Genomic DNA, 7,509 nt, shown 5'->3' on the forward strand with positions numbered 1-7,509 from the left:
AAGACATCCTGGATCCTACAGATCTACCACTTGTCCTCTCCCATCACACATAAGCACTGGGGGAACACTAAAAACCATCTGTCATGGTTAAAACACTGGATATATTTGAAGGGGGTGTGAGCTCTGTAATGACAATTATTGTGACTGGTCATGAATGGAACCCACTAAAACGTGGCTGGACTCACTGATCTATTCGTTGGACTATTACTGCAATTATTTGAGTAATCATTGTAAACATCCAGACTGCCTTATCTATATATGTATAAAACATAAAAAAGTAGAGATATAATCAAAATGATTCTAAATTCAAGGTCCCTTTGGGTGCTGCTGGAATGCCTTTGTATGAAACAAGATGTTACTTAGGGGGCCTCAGCAGAGGAGTTTAGTTGCATTGTGAGGTAACGTCAACTACGACATACTGAACATGTGGTGCACTTCTCTGGACATGATCCAGCACTCAGATGCGTCAGTGTTGTGGACCCCAGTGGGTGGAGAAGGCTAATGGGACACCCATGTTCCTCCTGGTTGCAGCAGACTCATGGTTACGTTCAAGAAGTAGGGATTTATCTGTTGTCTATCAGGATGGTTTCATGCTGTGGTGAATGACACATGGCATCAGTGCATGTTCCAAGACCTGACTTAATTCTAAAGTCCATCACATGCTCTTACGTCATGATCTTAGCCCAAGTAACTCAGACTTCTTCTGCTTTCTGCTGCTCCCGTTAGGGGTCGCTGCAGCAGATCAATCATTTCCATCTCACCCTGTACTCTGTATCTTCCTCTGTCACACCAACCACCTGTATGACCTCGCTCAGCCCCTCTCATTCACAAACATATACTCAGTCTTGCTCCTACTGACTTTCATTCACCTTCTCTCCAGAGCATATCTCCACCTCTCAAGGCTAGACTCAACCTGCTCTCTACTCTCACTACAGATCACAATATTATCTGCAAACATTATAGTCCATGGCAACTCCTGTCTGATCTCATCTGTCAACCTGTCAATCACCACTTTGAACAAGAAAGGACTCAGAGCTGATCTTTGGTGTAATCCCACCTCCACCTTGAATGAGTCTGTCATTCCTGCGCATTTTGCCACTGTCACGCTATCTTTGTACATGTCCTTCACTACCCTCACATACTTCTCTGCCACTCCAGACTTCCTCATATAATACCACAACTCTTCTCTTGGCACCTTGTCATAAGCTTTCTTTAAATCCATGAGCACACAATGTAACTCCTTCTGGTCTTCTCTGTACTTCTCCATCAGCATTCTCATTGCATCTGTAGTGCTCATTCTCTGCATGAAACCATATTACTGCTCACAAATCTTCATGTGTTTTCTAACCCTAGCTTCTACTACTCTTTCCCATAAGTTCATCCTGTGGCTGATCAGCTTTATGCCTCTGTAGTTACTGCAGGTCTGCACATCACCCTTGTTCTTAAAAATAGGAACCGGCACACTTCAGCACACCATCTCCACTCTTCAGGCATCCTCTCACTTTCCAAGATTTGATTAAACAATCTGGTTAGAAGCTCCACTGCCATCTCTCCGAGACATTGCCACGCCTCCACTGGAATGTCATCTGGACCAACTGCCTTTCCACTCTTCAACCTCTTCATAGCTGCCCTCACTTCATCCTTACTAATCCCTTGCACTTCCTGATTTACTCTCACCTCATCATCCATCCTGTTCACTCTCTCATTTTTTTCATTCATCAGCTCCTCGAAATATTTCCTCCACCTTCTCAACACACTCTCCTCACTTGTCAGCACATTACCATCTGCACCTTTTACCACCCTAACCTGCTGCACATCCTTTATAGCTCTGTCCCTTTGTGTGGCCAATTGGCACAAGTCCTTTTCTCCTTCCTTACTATTCAACTGCTTGTACAGCTCACAATATGCCTATTATTGCTCATCTCCAGAATTTGTGGCATGAAATTCACGAGAGTCAACGAGTACCCCTGGGTGGGGTCAGACACAGGTTTCTTCCCCATGCAACACTGATACCCATTTAAAGCTGGTTGGACTGAGACAATGAGAGTGACCAGGATTTGAACCCATTCAAGTCTATATATTATTAGTTCATCTCCACATCCCACTGAACTACCTGTTTTATACACAAGACCAAGGCATACAGTACATATATCAAGGATCTAACTTTTCATCACTATAACAAACAGAAGGTATACATCAGCCTCTGTACAAAGATGTTTCTGGAGGTTTGTCGAAACAGTTTGGAGTAATTCAATTTTTTCGTTTACTGCCATTCCAGATATGACTAAATATACAAAAAGGCATTGCTTCACTGATGGCACTTCTATGTATGTAACATGATAAAAACAAAAATGTGACAGTATGCACTGTCACAAATTTTATTTTAGCAGGCACTTGGAAGACACATACCTCCGCCAACAGTCTGTCAAACATTTAGAGCTAGTATTCTTTAACAGGTCAGGGGATGGAAAGATGACCATTCCCGTGTCTGACTATGTCTTAGACATCATTTACACCATCATTAAGAAATACAAACACTAAGACACTGTGTGATAAAGCTGCTGAGTCTAGGCAGTTCTCAAAAACTGAACTACAAGCCTACAGAAAGGAGACGAGTAAGGGAAGCCACCAAAACACATAACATTACACCTATGAGGAAGTTATCGGCTTCTGTGGCTTGTGATTGGAGAAACTGGCCACAGTGGAACGTTTGTCTGTTGCATCACCAATTACACAGCTTCCGGTGTAATGGAGCAAAGAAAAATGTTCTTAAAAAGAAGACATGAAATTTCAGCCAGAGTTTGCTAGAAAGCACATCGAGACTCAAACCCGGATTTGATATAACTTTCTCTAAGGACGTCCTTTGTGTTGCACCCCAACACCACAAAGGTGGCAATACAATGGCCAGTTTCTCCAACAACATACACAGAAACCTGTAACTCCTTCAGAGGTGTCATGGGTGTCTCGATGTCTTCCCTCACTAGCTTCATTCTTTCACAGTTAACATTAGGTTTAAACACTTTATCTTATTAAATATTCTGAATATAGGAAGTACATTTTAAAATTTGTACCTAAAAAAATCAGGGATGCTAATAATTCTCACTAGGACTAAAAAGGATATTATAATAATAGTATTATTCTGAATCTGCAACTGGTTCACAAAATAATCAACTCTTCACTAACCCAAGGTCTAGATTAGCGCTGTTCATGTTATATAGTGAAAAAATAAAATTTGTGAGAGACTTTGGGCCATATGTTTTTGTTCCACTTGGGGTTTTATAGGTGCAGACCAAATTTCAATCAATCAATCAATCAATCAATCAATTTTATTTATATAGCGCCAAATCACAACAAACAGTTGCCCCAAGGCGCTTTATATTGTAAGGCAAGGCCATACAATAATTACGTAAAAACCCCAACGGTCAAAACGACCCCCTGTGAGCAAGCACTTGGCGACAGTGGGAAGGAAAAACTCCCTTTTAACAGGAAGAAACCTCCAGCAGAACCAGGCTCAGGGAGGGGCAGTCTTCTGCTGGGACTGGTTGGGGCTGAGGGAGAGAACCAGGAAAAAGGCATGCTGTGGAGGGGAGCAGAGATCAATCACTAATGATTAAATGCAGAGTGGTGCATACAGAGCAAAAAGAGAAAGAAACACTCAGTGCATCATGGGAACCCCCCAGCAGTCTAAGTCTATAGCAGCATAACTAAGGGATGGTTCAGGGTCAATCAATCACTCAATCAGATAAGATTTAGATGTCCCCCAGAGTGACACATTTTCCTCTCCCTCCCCTGGCAAGGCAACATGACCCTAATGTGATGATTGTAATCACAAAAAGTGGTGGTTGATTGGTCAGCGAGAGGAGAACATTACTGGGACTACTGGATTACTACATTGCTGGTTTGGGGAAAAATTGTTGGCCTATGGGGTACCCCTAAACAATGCCCGATTAAAATACAATTTGGCATAGATCTTTTATTTTATTAGTGGAACAAGAACATGTGGTCCAAAAGATTTTGTAACATTTGACATTATGAACAGGTCTAGTCTACATATGAATGAAAGAGAAACATTATTCAGATATTATTTAAAAGTAATATACTTTCCATCACATTCAAAATTGTATTAACTCTTTCTTAATTAAAAGGCTACCTCTTCTCCAAATATTACTGAAATTCATGGTATTTTTTGGATACTGTATCCTGCTGGCAATCGGACCAACAAATCAAACAACAAACCAATCCAGACCAACCAACCAACCACCCATCTGGACTAATCAGACCAATCAGCCAACCATCTAGACCAATCTAGACTAACCAGACCAATCAACCAACCATCTAGACCAGTAGTTCCCAATCCTGGCCCTCAAGAACTCCCTAATTTACATATTTTCCATCTCTTCCTACTCTAAAGCTGATAAGCTCATTCAGGTGTACTCAGACAAGGAAGAGCTGATAGACACCTGAATAAGCTTATGGGCTTGTGGCAGAGTAGAGAGAGATGAAAAATGTGCAGGAATAGATTTCAGAACCACTGATCTAGACTAACTAATCAGACCAACTGGACCAACCAATGATTCAATCCAACCAACCAACCAACCATCCAAACCAAACAAACAGACAGACAGACATTGACATGGGACTGAAATCGTTACTTACGTGTTACATTATGAGATAAAAAAAGGCCTTCAAAACATATTAAGATCTTCAAGAATCAAATCCATCTTTTGCTACAATTTGCATCACTTGTCCCAATGTCCCATTGGTTAGCACGGTAGTTTATTGGTTAACACTGTTGCCTCACAGTGAGAATGATCTGGGATCGCTTCCCGCTTGGTCCTTTCGCTGTGGAGTTTCCACGTTCGGCCCATGTTTGCACAGGTTCCCTTCCAGTACTCCGGCTTCCTGTCACTTCCAAAGGCATGCAGGCTAGATGAATTGGTGACACCTAACTGACCGTAGGTGTGGATTGTGAATGTGTTTGTCTGTCTATTTGTGTTGGCTCTGCAGCAGACTGGTGTCCTGTTGCCCAGTGACTGCAGGAATAGGCTCCACCTCCCCTGTGACCCTTAACTGCAATAACCAGGTATAGAAAAAGAATGAATGAATGAATGAAAGTCCTCATGTGCAATGATCAGTGAATTATTAATAAAGTTACAGTGCATATAACATGTGTCCACATATGATTCCACAGCCAGCGTCCTTTAGTGCCAAAAGTCAAAATCATCTGCACTTCATTTCACTGCATTTGTGCAACAATCTGTAAGACAAACCACATTTTCTGTTGGAGATTTTGTGCTTTTACCTCTGAGGAGGATTTGCAAGCTAACTTTCTTGAGAACATTATGAATGTACCTGTCACAGGTGTCAGGAAACATGTTGAGGTGATACTCTTAAAGACTGCACAGGTGTCTGTCAGTTTGGTACAACATCAGGTAAGTCAATACCACAATTATCAATACACTTCAACTTGAATTAAAGAGAATGTCCAAACAAAATGTCACTGCATCTCTGTGGAGTCTCCCCCGGGGTGGGTAATCCTGAACACCCACAATTACTGTTTGCTCTCCGTCACCAGCGCAGCAGCAAAGTGGAGTTAAGGACAGTCGCCCTCTCAGAGAGCTTTGGAAGCGAACAGCTGGCCACACAAAAGCCCGTTTCCCATCCTCGTTATGCTGAGTGTCACCATCAGCGCCTACTTTATGCAAACCAAAGCATCATAAATCATTAATGCACCAAGCCTCTGCAGCCACCAGTGTCTCCGGTATTCAACACATGCAAGGAGAAACCCAACGTGGTGTCGTGTCCCTGAAAACGGGTTGATTCGTAATGCAAAATGTTGCAGGAATAAGTCACAAAAGTGATAAATGTCTCCAGAATGTGAGGATCAAATGAATGGATTCCACATGATTTACCATTTTGACTTTGGATCCCCTTCATCATATACACAATTACCATCCGTGAGATGTTGCCCTGCCATCCTACGGGTCTCCTCCATCACATCGCACCTCACTTCTTCACACCCACTGTACTGTCTGCTCATTGACTTTGATGCTCCCTCCCTCTCTGCCCGCTCAGATATCAGCCCCCATGTGGACTGGATTTTGCTCCAACAGCTTCAGGGGAGTAGAGTGTAAATCACTGAAACCTGCAATGAATCCCGCCTGAAGGAACTGCAAACCCACCTTAAAAATCCCATAAGCTTTCAGTGGATTACATTCTATTTGAGTTTGATTCTCTTCGCAGGATGACTGACAGTTAAATGAAGATGACCTGATCAAAGAGCAACAAGAGACACAATAAGATCAACAGTCCACTACACAGCATGTGAAAACGTGGAAAAAGAACCAGCAGCAGTAACTAATGCAGAGCAGCTGTCTGTCTCCCAGGTTACAGGAGCCTACCTTCTGCTGGTGAGCAGAACGTGTGCAATTGGACCTACTGTGGAAAAAACTCCCACACAGACACATGTACTGCCCGACCGTCGCCGTCTCATTACACCACATCTCGCCTTAAGCCCCAAAGCAAGCAGGGATGTTCGGAAAAAGCTGCCTGACTGACTGATCGTGGGATTTTATTTTGTAAATCCATGTTGATAAAGAGTATAAAATAACCCGCAGGAGTTAAAAAACTTTCACAGTAAAACATAATGGGCGTCCAGGTGTGTGCAATAAAAAGACAAAGTTGCTTGTAAAACATGAGGGTGTATTACAGATGCGGCTTTATTGCAAGAACAGCTCAAATTCCGCTCTGCAGGTGGCAAATAAACAGCACATTTCCACATCATCCTCAAGAAAGTTTTAATATGAACTTGCATGAAACAGTTTTGCACTGATTTTCTCAGGTGTCATAATTTGACAAATTATTCTTAGAGTGTAATTACTCTGCTTCCAGTCACCGGCATCATCTTAATTGCACGGTGCAGGTAAAGAAAGTGTCTTACCTTTAGAAGACTTCACAGCCTGTCCTCTGATTGATCAGTGTGAGATGGAGAGATGCTGCACGGACAGCGCTCTATCAGCCAGCCTGGACGGTCATTCAGAGTGCTGACAGCTCTATCATCTTCCCTCTTCTCGTGATTCTGTCAGACTGTTTACTCAAGTCTACTACCTAGAGAGCCGGATGATGTTCAGCTGGTGAGGAGAGAGAGAAAGGGAGAGAGAGACAGAGAAAGAGCGAGAGCAGTGCAGAGTGGGTGAATGTGTGAAAGAGAGAATTCCCTTTCTGTTAAGCAGTGGACCCTCTGCGGTCAGACTCCACTCCCACCTACTGCTCTCTTAAATGCCCCTCACCCATTCACCCTCTCCACAGCATTGTGACTGAAAGCCAAGGAGCTGAAACGGGACGCCTCAAGGCTGGAAAGAGAGGGACTGACTGAGAGACAGGGAGAAAAAGAGTGGGAGAGGAAAATGGGGTGAAGGGGGTAGGGAAGTTGGTAGTTGGGCGGGGAGGTGGGGGGGATAGACCATTAGCTACAAATTGCGGCAGACAAGCCAATGGAAAGCAAGATAT

At 43.1% G+C, this 7,509-nt stretch overlaps 1 protein-coding gene across 1 annotated transcript in view; it reads right to left on the bottom strand.

The window, feature by feature from the left end:
• Window positions 1-7,284, bottom strand: part of tnc (tenascin C) — a 131,460-nt gene extending 124,176 nt beyond the window's left edge. Inside the window, exon 1 of the mRNA XM_034171005.1 lies at window positions 6,941-7,284. The gene's annotated coding sequence lies outside the window, so the exon portion shown is untranslated. The remainder of the gene's footprint in view (window positions 1-6,940) is intronic.
• Between the last annotated feature and the right edge of the window lie 225 nt (window positions 7,285-7,509).

This window comes from Thalassophryne amazonica, chromosome 5, assembly GCF_902500255.1.
Source record: "Thalassophryne amazonica chromosome 5, fThaAma1.1, whole genome shotgun sequence".
In the NCBI taxonomy this organism is placed as follows: domain Eukaryota; kingdom Metazoa; phylum Chordata; class Actinopteri; order Batrachoidiformes; family Batrachoididae; genus Thalassophryne; species Thalassophryne amazonica.